Source organism: Rhinolophus sinicus, linkage group LG05 (assembly GCF_036562045.2).
Source record: "Rhinolophus sinicus isolate RSC01 linkage group LG05, ASM3656204v1, whole genome shotgun sequence".
In the NCBI taxonomy this organism is placed as follows: Eukaryota; Metazoa; Chordata; class Mammalia; order Chiroptera; family Rhinolophidae; genus Rhinolophus; species Rhinolophus sinicus.
In genome coordinates, this window is record NC_133755.1 from 82,689,236 (window position 1) to 82,707,306 (window position 18,071).

Sequence of the window (18,071 nt, forward strand, 5' to 3'; positions counted from 1 at the left end):
ACTCACCGGTCTGCCCCTTGCTTCATCTGTTATTTCTCGTCCGTCTTTGCACACCAGTACACGTGGCGCTCCCTCATTCTTTTTCACTGCTCCTTCATCTGTTGTATGGGTGTGCCATTCCCCTATTTATTGACGGATGTGCAGGTAATTTCCAGTCTTTGATTGTAATGAACAACCTGGATGGGTGTCATTTTGCACAGAGATAAACAGATTGGTAATGAGAAAGTGAGACGTTGCAGTGATGATGAGGGTGGTTGACCGAGCCTTAGGAAAGGCTCAGGTGAGCCCCGACATGTGAGGTGAGCCTTGCAGGGCAGAATGGCAGTGGCGGGGACGTTGTGGGAAGGGCAGTCGTGAGTAAAGGAGTAGCAGCTCAGATGAGACTGAGGAAATGAAGGTATTAGTTATCTATTGCTTCATGACAAATTACCCCAAACTTAGTGGCTTAAAACGACATTTATGATCTTGCCACTTCTGTGGGTTCAGGTAAACGGGCTTGAATACCAGGAGGCAGGTATTACTGCGAGCATTTTAGGGGCTGCCTCCAATAGCAAGTTGCAGGGAGGGTGGGCGTGGCCGGAGCAGGCAGGGTGACAGGAGGGTCCGTTATCGTAGATAATCGTACACACTTGGCTGTGCCGTTGGGATTGATCTGACATCAGCTCAGGTCAGGGAAGGCCTTTGCGCAGGAGAAGAAACGTGATAGCTGTCTTCTAGGGCAGTTATTCTGCTAACCTTACACCAGAGGGGTCAAACTGGAGAGAGATGCCAGGTAGAGGCGTAGAGTAGGAGATGTCTGTATTTACCTAGGTGAAAAGTGTCCTGCCTGTAGCAACAGTTGCTACGCGTCAAACACCTCTGTACTATGTACTCTGGCTGCGTTTTTCTCTTATCTTTGAAATGACCACAACAATAAGGCATTACTGATTTACATTCAGTTTGCAGCTGAGGAAGCTAAGCCTCGGAGAGGTTAAGAAACTTGCATATGGCCCACAGCTACCCTGTTTCCCCGAAAATAAGACGTAGCCGGATAATCAACTCTAATGTGTCTTTTGGAGCAAAAATTAATATAAGACCCGGTATTATATTATATTATATTATATTATATTATATTATATTATATTATATTACATCATATTATAATACAATATAAGACCGAATCTTATAGTAAAATAAAACCGGGTCTTATATTAATTTTTGCTCCAAAAGATGCGTTAGAGCTGATTGTCCAGCAAGGTCTTAGTTTCGGGGTGACACGGTAGTAAGTGGAAGAGCAGCACTGAGGTGTCCCTGGCCTTGAAGACTGCCTTTTGGTGGTGGTGGGAATGGGGGGGTACTGGGGAGGCGAGGTCTTGGCTCTTCCCTGGATGCTGAAGGAAGACGGAGAGGTGGCCTCTGAACCTGGGTGGCTGGGACGAAGATGACGCTGTACTAGGAAGAAGAGAGGCCGGTGGGGACACTGGTGTGGTGGGGACAAGTGACTCATCTGGAACACGGGGCGCTTGTTGGCAGGGTCCTTGCCAATTATAGGGGAGCTTAAATAGTTCCTGTACTTTGTATATGAAGGTGCACCCTTGGCCAAAAAGAACTCTCAAAGTGGGAGCTTGTTGGGGAAAGGGTACTGTGTGGTGGTTGTTTGTTCAAACAAACACTGGGTTTACGTGTTCTCTCAGCAGCCTGTACACCACGTGGCTGGACCTCTGCCGCAACATACTGGGGAAAGAGTCACTGAGCCAGCCCAGATTCAAGGAGGGGAGCTAGACTTCACATCTTGATGGCAGGAGTAGCAAAGGGACTGTAGCCATACTTGATTCACAGACGCCAGTAAGTCATGGAGAGCGGGGATTCTGAGCCCAGATCTGTGAGATTCAGATCCAGGGTTCTTTCTGTCACACCATTCTGTGTCCCATTCTGCTTCGGATTCCTCAGGGGTTGCAAAGCTTGCTGCCTCATGTGTTGTTAGAGGGAACTGATTTTTATTTGGGCCTCCCAGTGAGGAAATGGCACTAGTCACTCCTTTTTCACAGGTTAGCATCCAGGACCTCTGGGCCTGTGAGAGCCTTTTAAACAGGCTTTGTCCTAGGGATTTGCTAGCTGCCCCTCAGGCTTCGGCACTGGTTGTCTAACACGCATGGAATTTCCCTGTGGAGTTTCCCTCTCTGCACTTAGCAGCTTTTTGGCCCATAGCGCCGGCCCTCCGCGGTCCTTACAGCGTTGCAGCCAGATGTGCAGGCTGGTGGGGTCTAGTCCAGTGATTCCCAGCCGTGGCTCAGCTGGCAGATTGGCCAGGGAGTTTTGGAAAAAGTGTAGATTCCTGGGCCTTGCCTTATGCCTCTTGAATTAGAATTTCCAGGAATGAAGTCCAGGAATTTTAAAGGTCCCCATTGACTTGAGGGGGGACCCTGGTTGGGAAACCACTGACTTCTCAGAGAGGTGCCTTTGAAGTCAGTGATTAGAGCTTTCATGGGGACTGAGAATGATTGTCCTGAGGGCCTCACACTTCACAGCCTGGAAGTGACTCCTGAGCGTGTCCAGGAGGTTTCTGACTGTATCTGTTCAAATCTTTGATTTTGTTTTTTGCATTCTTTGATGGTATCTGAGCTTTATGGTGACTACTGGTTTTCTTTTAAAGTGTTTGTAGAGGAGAGCAAGCCCTGCCACAGTCAGCAAATCCTTCTTAACCAGGACCTGCTTGGTCTGATTTATCTGGAATACAAAATTCCTTTGCTTAGCTGTCTGGTTATCTCGGGTACAAAGACTATGACAACCCTGGGTATATCCAAGTTAGCACAATTGGACCTTTTTCGTTCTGTGCCTTGGACCTACTTAAGGTCCACTTGTAGATTTTAAAACCCTGTCTGCTTTCTTTTGTCAGTTGTCTAAACATTAGTTTAGAATATTTGGAAAATGCAGATAAATACTATAAAGAAAATAAAAATCACCTAGAACCTTTCTCTCAGAGAATCACCACAGTTAATATTTTGATGGATGTTCTTTCATGTTCTCTCTCTCTCTCCCTCTCCTCTTTTTCTATTTCCACCCCCCACCACATACACACCCTCTTGTAAAAAACCATATTGAAATCATATTGTTAACTGTTATTTACCAGCTTTATTGAGACATAATTCATGTGCCATAAGTTTATCTGCTTAAAATGTACAATTTGGTGCACCCACTATGGAAAACAGTATGGAGTTCCCTCAGAAAATTAAGAATAGAGTTACCATATGACCCAGCAACCCCTCTTCTGGCTAGCTACCTGAAAAACTTGAAAATATTTGTTTGTAAAGATATATATATACCCCTATGTTCATTGTAGCATTATTCATGGTAGCAAAGACATGCAAATAACCTAAGTGTCCTTCCATGGATGTCTAGATAAAGAAGTGGCACATATGTTTCATGGAATACTACTCAGCTATAAAAAAGATGAAATGTTGCCATTTGTGACAACATAGATGGATCTTGAGAGTATTTTGCTGAGTGAAATAAGTCAAACAGAAAAGGACAAGAACTGTATGATTTCACTCATATGTGGGATATAAAACAAAAAGGAATAAACAAAACAAACAAAAAACAAACTCATAGACAACAGATTGATAGTTACCAGAGGAGCATGGGGTGGGGGAAGGAGGACGAAGAAAGTTAAAGGGGGTCAAATACATGATGGAAGGAACTGGACTTCGGGAGATGAGCACGCAATTGACTATACTGATGTGGTGCACCTGAAATTCGTATAATGCTATGAACCTGTGTACCCCAATAAATAATAATTTTAAAAAATTTTTAAGAAATGAAATAGGATCAGTAAACTAAAAATGTACAATTTGATGATTTTTAGTATATTTGCAGAGTTGTGCAACCGTTACCATAATCTAATTTTAGACCCTTTTCACCATCAGAAGGAAACCTTGTGTCCTTAGCATTCACTCCTCATTGTTGCCCTTACTTTCTGTCTGTTTCCACAGATTTCGCCCATTCGGGACATTTCATATAAGTGGGCTCATGCAGTATATGGTCTTTTGTGATTGGCTTCTTTCACTGAACATAATCGTAATACTGTTTTGAAACTTGCTTTAAACATTTACATCAGTAGCAATTTGAATAGTTTTCAAGAATGTGTTTTTAACAGCAGAGCAGTATTCCGTCTTAGCGTGTCTGAGCATATTTAACCAGCCCTGCTCATGGATGTTTAGGTTATTGCTTATCTTTTACTATTTTAACTGATGCTTCCTGTACTCAGAAATCGTCTTGTTTGTTAATTTATTGGTTAACTGTCTGAATCCCTGACTAGAACAGAAACTCTTTGAGGGCAGCCGTGTTGTCTATCTTGCCAAGCTTGTCTCCCATTCCCTGGCAGAGACCTGCCCTTTGTAGGCCGTCCGTCTTAAGTGTGTGTGTGTGATTTTGAATGAATCCAAGTGTAAGAATATTTATAAAGTTTGCCAAATTGCCAAATTCCAGAGAGTTCCACTAACGTACCTTTCTCTGCAGTGTAGGAGAGTGCCTGACTCGCTGAACCTGAGTTACTTTTTAAGGTTTTTGTGATCTTTTAAAATATAACACTCTCTGACCCATGGCCCAGTTGATTTGGGAGTCAGTGGTCACATGCCCCTTTCCGTGGGCCACCAAAGTCCTGCCTGTTGGGTAAGATGGTGGTGTCTGGGCGCTCTGGCCGCCTGGGTCGTCACTGCGGCCCTGTGGTATGGCGTCGTTCCCTGGTGCCCTTACAGAGGCTGTGTGGCATTCTCGAGTCACTTCCCCTGTTGTGTGTGGACGTGCTGGGGAGTGAGTAAAGTCGGGTTGGTCAGGAGTACATAAGAAGGTGTTGGTTGCAGCTGATGATTGAAATGCCTTTTGAAGTCATCAGGAGAGATGTCACTCTGGGAGTTGTGCGCCTTCAGAAATAGAAATGAAGAAATGTTTCCAGGAAGTCTGATGCAATCAGCCCAGCCTGCCCCCACTGGAGGTGGTGGGCACCCACATGGCTGGTAAGTGCTGCCTGAGTCACCCACTGGCTGCAATCCCTGCTCCTCTCCACAGAGTTCCTGTCTGGGAGAGCCTGCTCCCCGCCCAGGCCCAGGAGCGTTGCCAGGGATTCGGGGCAGGTCTCCCCAGGTCATGGCAACAGCCTCTTGCCTGTGCATTCACAGCACTTCTTTTCTTCAGAGATGAGTTGTGGCATCTGCCTGTTTTTTTAGATAAGTAGGTGGAGTATACACTTGGGATTTGAAGGAAGAGCTGGATGGCTAAGGCAGCGCTGTGTGGAGCAGAGAGCTCATGTTCCTGGTGTGGGGCTAGTTAAGGCCCAAGAAATTCACCTTCTCCAACAACAGCTGGCCGCTTATCCTTTTATTCAGCTCTCGTGGTTTTCGGATCACATTCCCCTTGGAGTGTGCCCCAAGCCTGCCCCCACCCACCCCCGTCCTTCTCGTAAGGTGCTGCCTCTTGTGACTGCAGGAATCACCAGTGTTACAGACGCCTTAACTTCTTTCCTATGCGTCTTGGAAGTCTCGTATGTTTGGTCTTCACATGATTGTTGATTGTCTTACTGTTGCTTCAGCCGTTGCACCTCGTACCTTATTAGACTGGAAATACACAGCCCTGCCCTCCAGGAGGCAAAGCATCTCTCTTCTCCCCTGGCTTCATTGCCCTTCCTCCCTGCGCTTCTGCTGCCCTCATTCCTCCTTCCTCGGCCTGAGTGTAAGCCTTCTGGGGGCTTCCGCCCTTCTTCTGCTTCTCACCCTCCGAAGGTGCTTAGCCCTTCCTGTGGCTATGACCTTCTCTTATAGATACAAATCCTGAGCTTCCTGCCCCAAATCCTTCTCTGCTGAGTGCCAGGCCCACATGCCCACCTGCTGGCAGAGTGCTCAGTTTTCGAGGCAGAAGTCCCCTTTGTCTCCCCTCTTCCCACGTCTCCATTTCTGTTCATAACACACATTCTCTCCGTTCCCAGGAGCCTTATGACAGCCTGAAGCCCTCTCTCTGCCATCCGCAGGCGTCCCTCCCATTCTCTTGGTGTTTGTCCCCAGTGTTCTGTAGTGGGTTGGATGTGCCCACATCCTCATCCCCAGAACCTGGGAATGTGAGTCCATGGAGAAAGAGTGCGGGAATCTTCCCTGAACCGCAGCTCTGGCCAAGGCTCTGCTCGTGGCCTCCTCTGTGGGCTTGTCAGTCCCTTGGCCTGGAATCAGGACAGGGTTTCCCGTTTCCAGTGATTACATGGTCATTACTTCCCAAGTCCAAAGGCAGGGCTCACCGCCTTCCTCCGCACTGCCCCCAACTCCCAGGTCAGGAGATGTGCGAGGCTGTGTGCACAGCAACTACAAGAGTAGTCCTTAGAGGTGGGTCTGGGCTTGCATCCTGCTTCTCTCACGCATTAGCCAAGGACCTTTGACAGATTATTAACCCCTCTGAGCTTCAGTGTCCTTTTCTGGAAAACGGGGCTAGTGGATTGTTGTAAGGATTCGATGGTGTAGTGTGTAGCAGGGGGCCGGAGAGGTGTACACAGCCGGTACACGGAGGATCCCACGGAGGCTTCGACAGGCCTGGGAGCACTGACTCATCCAGCCTGTCTCTTCCGTCGTCCTGCCACAGCTCTCCTCGTCTGCACACGGAGCCTGCTGCTGGCCCCGGCGCCGTGATGATGGACTGCAGTTGGGTGGCGTAGGAGGGTAAACAGAACATGTACGTACAGGAGGTGGTGTGACAAAGCAGTTAAAAGAGTGTGGGCTCTGCAATTAGACTTGGGTTCAAAATCAGGTGCTGTGACCCTACCCCAGTGGCCTTGGGAAAGTTTTCTTTGCCTCTCTGAGCCTCAGTTTCCTCATGTGTAAAATGGAAACAACAGTGGTACAGACTTTGTAGGGCAATTGGGAGAATTAAATGAAAGAATGCTCATATAACATTCAGCACACGCCTGACTCTTGGAAGCACTTAATAAATAATTATTAGAAATGACCAGCTTCCACTGTGGAGAATGAGGCCCCGAGCCAGTGGGCAGCACAACTGCGGGGGTGATGGTGCCCCCAGGATTACATAACAAGTGGACATGGAGAAAGAACCTTTCCAGTGTTGTCTCTTCCATGGACTCGTGGTTCTGCGAGTGAACTGCACACGAACTGCGCAGACGAGCCAGCCGTTTTTCATACCCCAGAGCTCTTGGCATTTCTCTGGAGGGGCTTATCCTAGTCTTTCTGGCGTCGTGCTTTTCCTTTCCTCCGCCCACCGTGTGCGGAGAGCAGGCTGGGGCCCCAGGGAGTCACGTGACTACTGGTCTTGCACCTTGGGATTCAGCAGTGGGGGCGGGCGACCCGCTGGTAGCAAACTATAGGGAGCCTGTGGCTGATGACCCCCACTTCTGCCGAGTCTGTCTGTCCTGTGGCTGCACAGGTACGGGATTCCTCCTTCCAAAGAGCTGTTCTACTCTGAAGATGGGATGCGAAGTGGCTCTGAAGCCTGAGGTTCCCACTCGTAGATTCCTTCACGGCCTGTAGGAGCAGAGCTTGGATGAGCCAGGCGTCAGTGGAAAACGTGGGTTCACTACCCTGGTCACCATAAGTCCTGGGGCTGGGGCTGGGGCTGGGGCTGGGCTGCCGTTTGGATTTTTTTTTTTTTTTTTAGAAAGAAGCAAGAATTATGTACATTCTTCATACTGAGTGTTGTTAAAAATCTTCTCTGAAGTAACTCGCTGACCTTGTAACTGTATCTGTAACTGCTTATGGAACATCTTCCCCTGGGGGTCTCCCTGAAACTCAGCATACCCCGAAATGACCTCTGACATTTTTTTGCCAGGCCTGCTCTTCCCACGGTCCCCACCCCCTGGTCACCTGATGGTTGTCCTCCATTTTTCTCCTCTTAATCACTCATCAAGGCTTGTTGATTCTTCCTGCTTAGTATCTCCCCTGCTCTTTGCCTGAAAGTCTGATGATATCAGCGCTACTCCACCGTGCAGTGATTTGCCTCATATTTTCAGTCTTCGTGTCTCATCACATTTTAGGAGATTCTTTCATGAATAGAACATGGCTGGATTTAAAATTTTAAGTCAAATCTGGAAATATCTGCTTTAAATGAGTTTAGTTTATTTACATTTTGGGGATTTGACTTAAATATATCATCATCTTGTGAGTAATTTCCATATGTCTTCCTTATCTGCCCCTTTTTCTCCTTTCTTGCTTTCTGTGAGATTGAGTTTTCTTTATTCCCTTTACTGGTTTGAAAATTATACATCTTATTTCTGTTCTTACTCCTACATTTTCCCTTCCCCCCCCCATCTTTTTACTTTGAAAAACACCATGAAAATAGTATAGTGAACACCTGTATTTTTACTTTAATTCAGTTAATACATTTTTCTTTCTTTTTATTTCTCCCCTACTTCCACCCCCCCCCGCCCCCCCCCCGCATTCCAGTTCAAGCCGTTGTTTCTCAGTCTAGTTGTGTAGGACACGGCTCCTGGCCCACGCTGGTGTTATGAGCCTTGCGCTCCCCACAGCCGAGGCAGTCGGTCACCGGTTGTCGGTCGGCTGCTCACAGCAGCTCAGGGCAGCTCTCGCCGGCTGCCGGCCACTCATGGCAGCACACAGCAGCCCACGGCCGCTCCCGCCAACTCACGCCAACCTTCGGCTGCTCACTGCAGCCCAGCTCCAGAGAGAGCCATTGTTCACAGTCTTAGCTGTAGAGGGTGCAGCTCACTGGCCCATGTGGGAATCAAACCCGTGACCTAGGCGTTAGCAGCACCGCGCTCCAACCACCTGAGCCACCAGCCGGCCCAATACTCTGATTTTTTGTTTGTTTTTTTTCCTACCTCTATACACTTTTAGAAGCATCTGAAAGTACATGTGGATTTGTTTTTCGTTTTCTTGCTGAGGATTGGTATGCTAGTTCTATCTGAGTACTCACTTTTTTAGGAAAAAACTTTAATTTTGGAATAATTTTAGATTTAGAATTTCTGTATCTCTTCACCCAGCTTCCCCTGATGTTAACATCTTACATTTAATTCTTTTTTAAATTTCTGGGAAATTCTCGGTCGCTATCTCTTTGGTTCTCTCCCATTTTCCCTGTTCTGGCCTTCTGGAATTCCCTCAGACATATGGTGCCCATTCTACCATCCAAGTTTCCGTATCTGTTTTTCTGTGCTGCTTTCTCTCTTAAACATCTACATTTTCTCATTTGTAGTCTTTTTCAGATTGTTTTATTAGCCCTGATTCTTGTGCTGCTACTTAATCCCCTTGTGTCTGATGCTTGACCAGTCCTGATGGCTTCTGTCCTTGTGTGGTTTGTCCCTTTGGGCTCATCTTCAGGAGGGACTCCATTTCATGAGCAAGTGAAAGTATCAAACAAAGCAGTTTGTTTCTGCTGGGGCCTTGGGTGTTTCAATGGTCCTGGCTCAGTTTTTATGTTCATTTCTCAGCTTGGCAGCCCTTCACCACTCTGTCAGTGTAAAGCGAGATTCATACCCACGGTGGGCTAGCTGCACAGTTCACTTTCTTATGGGTGACCTTCCGTCCCTCCACACAGCCTTGGACAAATGGCGAGCTTCTTGTTGCTTTCCCATATTGGGTAGCCCTTTAAGGCTCTCAACTTGATATTGGGGCTCAAAGCCACAGCCAGGCATTAAAACCACTTCATATGTGGGTTCAGAAGTCCACCAGTCATTTTGGAGTGAGTTCCACTTACTGTTCATATTTCCATTTTTCTTGTCATTTTTGGCACATGGAATATTTCTCCTTTTAAGTTTGGTTGTATGTTGAAGGATATCACTTGTTTTATCTAGTGTTTCTGTGTGACTGTAGTGGGAAGGGGAAGTGCTTTCACACGAATGCAGTTCACTATATTGCTGACAGTTCAAGTCCAAATCCTTCGCATAGTGTATGAAGCCCTGCATAGTGCAGCCCCTGCCTTTCCTGCATAAACGTAAGTCTTAAATTTTACACTTTAGTACGTATTATAATGCTTAAAAGCTCAGGTTTTAGAGTCCAACTGTTTGGTCTGGAAGGTTCTACATCCTTTGTACATTTTGGACAGTTGCTTATCCTCTCTGTGCCTCCGTTTTGTCATCTGTAACATGGCAACATGTGGCATGTGGTGAGCATAACCCGTTAGCTCCCTCCTGGGTGCTGTTTCCAGCAGGTCACACTCGGGCTTCTGCACCTTAACACATGCGTTCCCCTCCCCCCGCCCCGCCCGGCCCTTCCCCCCCAAGTGCCTGTTTCCCCTTGACTCCCTTCTTTGATCCCTCTCAAGAACATGGCCTCTGCTTTTTCAGTGCTGGGTCTCTTTGTATAGTAATTACCACTCTGTGGGTTGCTGCTTGTTTACATGTCTCCTTTCCTTACTGGACTCTGAGCCCCTGGAGAACAGGGTCTTGCTTTTCTTGTTGTCGAAGCACCTGGCATTCTACCTCTCACTTGATGTTGACTGTTGAACTGAATTGCATTGAATTTCTCCGGTCGGGTAGAGGCAAGGGCTGGGAGTGGATGAGACAGATGCAGGGAGAGAGAGCAGGAAAGTTGGTTTTTCTGGCAAGTTGTGTGCCAAGCTGATGGAAGTGTGGCTGGAACACAAGGTAGCAATTCTCATCTAGCCCAGGATGCCAGAGACTTACAGCCAGCCACCCAGCAGCCAGAAAAAGCCGCTACATCCTGCAAACTAAAGTGGTTTCTGGCCTGAAGAATTCATGCCCCACATTCCATCCCCAAACTCAGCTTCTCTGAGTGCCAGGCAGAGGAATACAAACTAATCCCTAGGGGGCCCTAAGAACCTTTAATTTTAGAATCAGGCTGCACTTCTGGAAGGGGTAGTTGTTTTAGGAGTGGAAGAGTCTACATGCGGGGGGGGGGGGGGGGCCTCCAAGGAAACCAGAGTGTGAAAGCTCAGTAGCCAGGTGCTTGGAGCTAAGTGTCGTCCACGACTGCCCATCGTTTCCAGCCCAGGTTAAGGTTTCTACCCCTCTGAGGTTTCAGCTGCTAAAAAGGGTGGACTGGATAGGTCCTGGGCAGAGCTAAACAGGGCCTGGGCCATCCCTGCTGCTCCTGTGGCATCTTGGGACTTGGTCACAGGAATATTCTCAGAAGAGAAGGGAACTTGGTCTTTGACGATCTGTACAGGGTGTCCTGCAGAGAGTTGTCTTGTGGGAGGGGCGAACAGTGACAGCACTGGCTCTCAGGCCCCTGGGCTGGGATTTCAGGAATCAGCTTCAACTCAGAGTTGGCACAGGGCTAGAGGCTGGCGGACAGTGTGGCCCAACGCATGTGCCATTAGTTCTTTCCTGATGACCCTCCGTCTATAGTCACAATTTTAGCACCTTTGTGTTCACTCCCGTGCTGGGTGCTGTTGCTAACGACGCCTCAATAATAATGCCGCAGCCCCTCTCCTCAGAGAGCAGAGCTTGCAGTGCAGTCGGAGAGAGTCCCGAGCACACCGAAAGCTGCAGCCAACCGGGCAAGACCGTGTGATGCTGCTGTGTGCAGAGCTGCCCCTTCCGCAGATGGTGCTTTTGCTCAAAAGGAAGGATTCTCTTTCTGAGGTTTGACCATTAGTGGATTTTTTTCTTGGCTGATTTGCTACCACTGTTACAGACTGGTCTGAGGTTACTAGGACCACCTTTTATGTTTCTGAGGAATGGCCCCAGATATGTCTTTATGAACTTCTCCTACTTTTCTGAATAATGACAGGTTAATTTTACAGTGTCCTTTGCCGATCTCCACGGTCTTCAGGTCTTTGAAGATCTAAGGTGTTTGAAGAGCCAAGCCCCAGGCACATAGGCAATCGGAGGCAGGTGGCAGCAGCGCACCCTGTCCCTGGACATGCCGTGGCAGTGCCAGGAGACGGCGCTCCAGGAATGGGGTCGTAGCGGGAGGGGCGTTCCTGACCAGGCAGGCACCGGGCATCAGCTACACTGTGCTGTCCCTGACAGCTTGTCTGGAAATGAAACCTTTAGAGCGGCGGGATCCTTCTCCAGGTCCCCTAAAATAGGTGTGAAGGTTTTATCTGCACTGATTAGTCAGGAGTCTCAGGACTCTAAAAAAGTACAGCTTCTACTTTCTGTAAAATTCCTGTACCATTAAACATTGATATTCCTTCTTGGAACTCAAAGGGAATTTTAGGAATAATTTGTGTGACCCACAGTATCTTTGATTTCCGTCTTAGAAACAGCTATTGCCCTCTTCCACCCCTCGTGTAGTTCCTTTTGGGAAGTCGGGGAAGCAACAGGAAGCTTGCTGCAAAGATTTTTTTTTTCTTTTTTAATGCATGTCCCAGCCCTTACGGATTTAATCTTTCAGGGAAGAAGGAATGGTTAAAAGGTTGTTAGTGCTGACCCAGTGCACACACTCCTTTTGACCTTGGACTGTGACCCTGGGCAAATTACTTAATCCTCCTGTGCCCAGTTTTCTCATCTGTCAGGTTGTAATACTGGTTGTTACCGGGACAAAGAGGCACGTGGGACATATTTGGTCCATTCCGTTATTATCACTGCTCTTCCCCACTGTGGTTGGATCGATAGGTGGAGGCCAGCGTCTGGGAGGCCTTGGATGCCACATGAAGAAGTTGGATTTTATTCCTTGGGCACAGAGAGCTGCCGGAGATTTGTGGGCAGGGGAGTGACAGATCATTTCTGGGCTTGGGAATGAATGTCACCAACAGGAGTAGGGAGGCTGGACTGGGGCAAGGAAGTATCCAGTGGCAGGTCCAGATGAGGGCTGCATGGGGCCTGAACCGTCAAAGTCAGGGAAAGGGGACAATGGATGGTGGAAAAGTCCCTAGTGCAGACAAGCTGATGGCGTTGGCATTTCAGCCTGTGCCTGGGGGATGGTGTCTCATTGACCGGTGCAGGGGGTGTTGGATGAGGAGCGGGTGCAGGGGGCCGACCGGACAGAGGCGTGTCCGTGTGCTTGTTTCTGGCCCAGAAGCCCCGCCATGTGGAGCTTAGAGCTGGGCAGCTCGCAGCCCTGGAGGCCCAGCCCTTCAGCTTCTCCCCTGGGTTTGCATTTTGTCAGGGGTGGGAAAGCCAGGCCTCTCCCAGGACCAGATGAGTTAGCGCACCAGACAGGGTAGGCAGGGGGGACCTCCCGTGGCCCTGACCCCTCGCTCCGCTCCCACTGTACCCCGGGCTGTCAGCTCCCAGCCTTCCCGCTCCACGCCACAGGTGGGCTCCACACCACAGGTGGACGTGCACTCACTGCTGCTCCTCCCCAGGCCCAGGGCTGGCCCGGCCCGGGTGATCTCACAAGCTGTTTCTACCTCTTCCTCTGTCTCCTGCTGAAATTCGCCTCTGGGCCTGTCCCCTCATCTGCTTGGCTTCTGGCGCCTGAGCCCCAGTGGAAACAGGCCACCTCCAGTTTACCCTCAGGATGAACTAAGGCAGTTGAGGGGGAGTGTGGTGGTGGTACAGCCCCTCATGTTAGCTTATTTTATGTGAAAATGTTTATGAATATAAAAATAACACAGAGACAGACGAGAGTTGCACAACACAAGGGGACTGACGATCGTCGGCTCTCCAGCCTCCCTGAAGTGACGGCGGTCAGTTTCCTGTGTAGTCTCCCCAGATTTGTCCCTGCACATCCTCGTGTATACGTGTTTTTCCTCTTCCCACTCCTGTTCTCTGTGGCAGTGGGGAACACACTAAATCGTTTTGACACCTAGCTCTTTTCACTTAAGTATATCGTGGGAAGTTTTCCACATCAGCACGGACAGATGTGCTGCATTCTTTTTTTTTTTAAGGTACATATTCTTTTGTTTAGTATACTCAGTTAATTATATTTTAAGGCTACTGTTAAAATTTTTTTAAATTATATTATAGTTGACATACACTGCACTCTTTTAAAAACTTTTTTTGTTGTTCATATGATATATGTATATCTGAACCAATAATTCTCTAGCCAACATTCATGTAACCATAACAATCATCCAAATGCCTTGAATTTGTTGACGGAACTTATAAAACATCTTCCAGCTGTTTTTGTGATCCTCATAGCCCTGTGAGGAAGATAGACCAGAAGACATTTTTTTGGAGCTCAGGGTAGTCTGTGAACCGTGAGAAGGGGAGAGAGGTTGGTGTTCGTTTAATAACGAGTAAAGCCAGGTTTGTCCTTTGAGAGACTCAGATTGTTTGGGGAAAAGGGTCTAGAGCTGCACACACACCTACTTAGAAAGGACGTGCGAGGCAGTGTGCAGAGTGAGCGTGCTGGGGGTGAGCCTCCTCAAAGGCGGTGGGACTTGGACCAAGTCTTTAAGACAGAGGGGCAGGAATGAGACAAGTGATAAAGACGGGGCATTTCGGGCAGGATGGCGTGGGCAGAGAGTGGGGCCCCTGGGTACTTTTCTTTCTACCATCAGCCTGGTATAATCATTCCGTCAGCAACGTTTAAATGCCTGCTCTGTGCCCAGCACTTTTGGGGTCCAGAGAGCAGCAGGGACAGCTCCGTGCCTGCCCTCGATGGGCTCTCAAACTCTAGCCAGGAGATGCTGGATGCACAATGGGCAAAACTAATTGATGGTGATTGAGTCAGAATAGTGGTCACCTCTTATTGGGGGCATGACTGGCAAGGGGCATTAAGAACCCTTTGGGGTGCTGGCAACGTTTGCTATCTAGAGGTGGGTGATGGTTTTGTGGTAGCATATAACGTAAGGCTTCATGGCGTTGCATGCTGCTTCAGTTAATGCAGACTGCACAGTCTGATCATGGGTATGTTGTACCCATTGGCAAGCAAGCAAGCAAATAAATAGCGCATCCCCAAATAAATAAGTACAATGCAACAGCAAGGAAATGTGAGAAGGCTGTGCTTGGGGAAATCCACGGACTTTGGGAGCACACTGCAGGAGACTTATCTGAGGAAGTGCTCTACAAGCTGAGATGTGAAGGATGAGGGAGTGTGCGGTTAAGAAGGGGATGAAGTGTCCCAGGTAGAAGGGACACACTGTGCCAAGGGCCAGAGGGAGAGAGCCTGGTGTGCTGGAATTTGAGGGTGAACGGAGTGTAGTTTTGAAGGTATGAGAGATGAGATTTCAGACCCTCAGCTTCTCTTGTTTCAGAAGTTCCCTAGTGGGTCTCGTTGCCTCTCCCTGACAGGCATTGGAAGCAAAGCACCGCTATGGTTCTGCCTCCCTCTTGCCTCAGAATTAAGTCCCCTCCCCGCCAGTAACTAGAAAGTCAAGGCCATGTCCGAGTCCCTTATCTGTCCTTCAGAGAACTGGATGCCCCAGCCAAAGGGACAGCTTGCCATCCCCGGATACGTTCTGTGTGCTCGGCCGCCTTGGCTCACCTTCGCCTTCTCTGGGCGTGCCTTTCCCAGCCTCCTGACCCAGCTGAAAGAAAGGCCATAACACCTATTCCAAAGTCATTCTAATTCTCCTGAGTTAGAAATAGTCCTTCCTCGGAAGTGTCCACGTCTGTGTGGCCTGCATCACACAGCTGTTTGTACACTCACCCTCTTCAAGGGCAGCCTCTGCCTTCCTCCGTTTTTGGCATCTTCCCCTGTAACAGTTAGGTCAGTGCTGTTGCAAATAGTTCCCAAATCAATCCCATAAGTGATTTTTTTTTTTTTAATTTAAAGAAAAAATATATGGGAGATCTGAAAAACAATTCCTAAAAGATTGACTTTTCCAGAAAACTGTAGCTACACAGTGCATTCCATCTATCGTGTTAAAATGTGCATTAGACACAAATACAAAAACCATGAAACAAGCCACCACTCTTCAACAATCTGCGTAGAGATAAAACGCTGAAGGAAACACGTGAATGACTTGGCTTGGAAAGGATCCTGGGCCCTCTACTTTAAGCATCATTAAAATAAAAAAAAGCACGAATGGCTGTGTGTTCAGTTATATACACTGAATTGAACCTTTGGCACTAGGAATCAGAGCATCTTGTCATAGCATGAACGCGTACTATAAAAGCGTGTAGTCAAAGCAATAGAGCCAGCAGCGTTCAAAAGCAGCTTTGTCAACGCTCTGCAGTATGCCTCTCCATCGTCCATCATTGAAAATACACTGGGAGCAACTTGGAAATGGAAAAAGGAGCTGTAACCCCTTTTATTTTCTCTGTTTAAAGTCAAACAAAACAAACATCAATTCTGTTATACACTAGCATTTTCAAAGGATGGCGTTTGTACAGGAGCAGGACCAAGAACAGCATGTTTACAGAGACCCAAGCACAAGAGTAAGCAAGCGCCTCACACAGCCTTCCGGTGGGGCTCAGGACAGGCCCCGTCGTCATCGCCGGCACTAGACACAGCCATGGAATTCTCTGCCAGGTGTTTTAGGGAACCGTGAGGATAATTCAGTAACAAAGTGAGGCCCTTCTCATCCAGGGGTGGGTAGGCCAACACCGCTCCCGTTCGTACAGATTGTCTCCGTAGATGTGCGCTCTGTACACAGGGGACGGTGCGTCAGGGTGACCGGGGGCGCAGCTCACTGTGGTCTCACGTGTGTGGGCAGCTGCGTGCCCCGCGTCACACCGCCCTGTTCCTTTCTCCCCGCCACAGCTGCATTAACAGCACACTCCTCGTGACCTGTGTTTCCTCGAGATGGCTTGTAATTTGCTCATCCTCCCGAGTGGAGCCCACATTCTTCTTGGCAGGAAGACGTAAGCACTGTTTCCGCCAGGTACTTAAACCCCAGTCGTCAACAAGCCGTGGTTTTAGTTCTTCAGGAATCTTGAACATCAACTCTTGAACACTGATGAATGTTTCCCCGTTTTCAATAGGAGGAGCTACTCAGGCTCTTTTCTAGCAAGGAGGCTGTGGTGTCTCACTGGTACTGCCTCCGTCTCCGTATCTGGGTGTTCTCTGTTCCTTTTTGTTTTCACGTCAACATTTCTCTGTTACAGGCCAGATGTCTTCTTTCCTGGGGCTGCCCCTCTCATCTTCCCCTCAGCATATTGGCTTCCCCCCCCCCCCCCTTTTTCCTCCTCCTCTCCACTCCGGTTCCAGCCGTTGTTTCTCAGTCTAGTTGTAGGACACAGCTCCCTGGCCCATGCTGGTATTGTGAGCCTTGCGCTCCCCCCTGCTGGGGCAGTCTGTCGCAGGTTGGCTGCTCACAGCAGCCCAGCTCAAGTGAGAACCGTTGTTCACAATCTTAGCTGTAGAGGGCGCAGCTCACGGGCCCATGTGAGAATGGACCCGGGGACCCCCAGGCTTAGGAGCACCTTGTTCCACCTGAGCCGCCTGACCGGCCCCATATTGGCTTTTTTTTTTTTTTTTTTTTTTTTTAAGATTTTATTGGGGAAGGGGAACAGGACTTTATTGGGGAACAGTGTGTACTTCCACGCCTTTTTTTCCCAAGTCAAGTTGTTGTCCTTTCAATCTTAGTTGTGGAGGGTGCCGTTCAGCTTCAAGTTGTTGTCCTTTCAGACTTAGTTGTGGAGGGCGCAGCTCAGCTCCAGTTGCCGTTTTCTAGTTGCAGGGGGCGCAACCCACCATCCCTTGTGGGAGTCGAACTGGCAACCTTGTGGTTGAGAGCCCCCTGGCCCATGTGGGAATGGAACCGGCAGCCTTCGGAGTTAGGAGCACGGAGCTCCAACTGCCTGAGCCACCGGGCCGGCCCCCATATCGGCTTTTTGGTTGCTCTGATTGGCTTTTTGAAGTTCTCGCTGTTTCTGCAGATTGGTGTCCATGTATTTACTTGAGTACTCTGCTTTCTGGAACCCATTCATCCCAGTTTTTATTTCAACCCCTGTAATGTAGAGTATTTCACTTATTTGTCCTTTATGGCAACCTGTACACGCTTTATAAGGAAGAGGCCCATGAAAGCACAGCACTTGGGCACCCTCCTGGGATTTAGGTTTCGGGTCTTGCTTCAGCGCCACTTATAGGGGTTCGCCGCTGCCACCTCCTTCTCCCACCACCTGGACTACCGTCTCCCACTCCCACCCCACCCAGCTCCATGTCAGATGCCATTGGCAGCACCAGCTCTAGATCCTGGGTGCCCATAAATGATTTTTTAATTGAATGGGGCTTTGACTGGAGGTGGGTGGAACGTTGCCATGGGTGTCATAACAAAGGCTGCCTGGAAAAGTGTCAGAACTGGAGCTTCCAAATTCCCGACAGTTACTAACTTTCAGGATTTGGGAAAAT

General features: G+C 48.6%; 1 protein-coding gene and 1 pseudogene across 1 annotated transcript in view; one reads left to right on the forward strand and one right to left on the reverse strand.

Moving 5' to 3' along the window:
- Positions 1 to 18,071, forward strand: part of PPARD (peroxisome proliferator activated receptor delta) — a 73,112-nt gene that overhangs the window by 20,248 nt on the left and 34,793 nt on the right. The window lies entirely within an intron of this gene.
- On the reverse strand, positions 16,170 to 16,861 carry LOC109450903 (mortality factor 4-like protein 1; annotated as a pseudogene).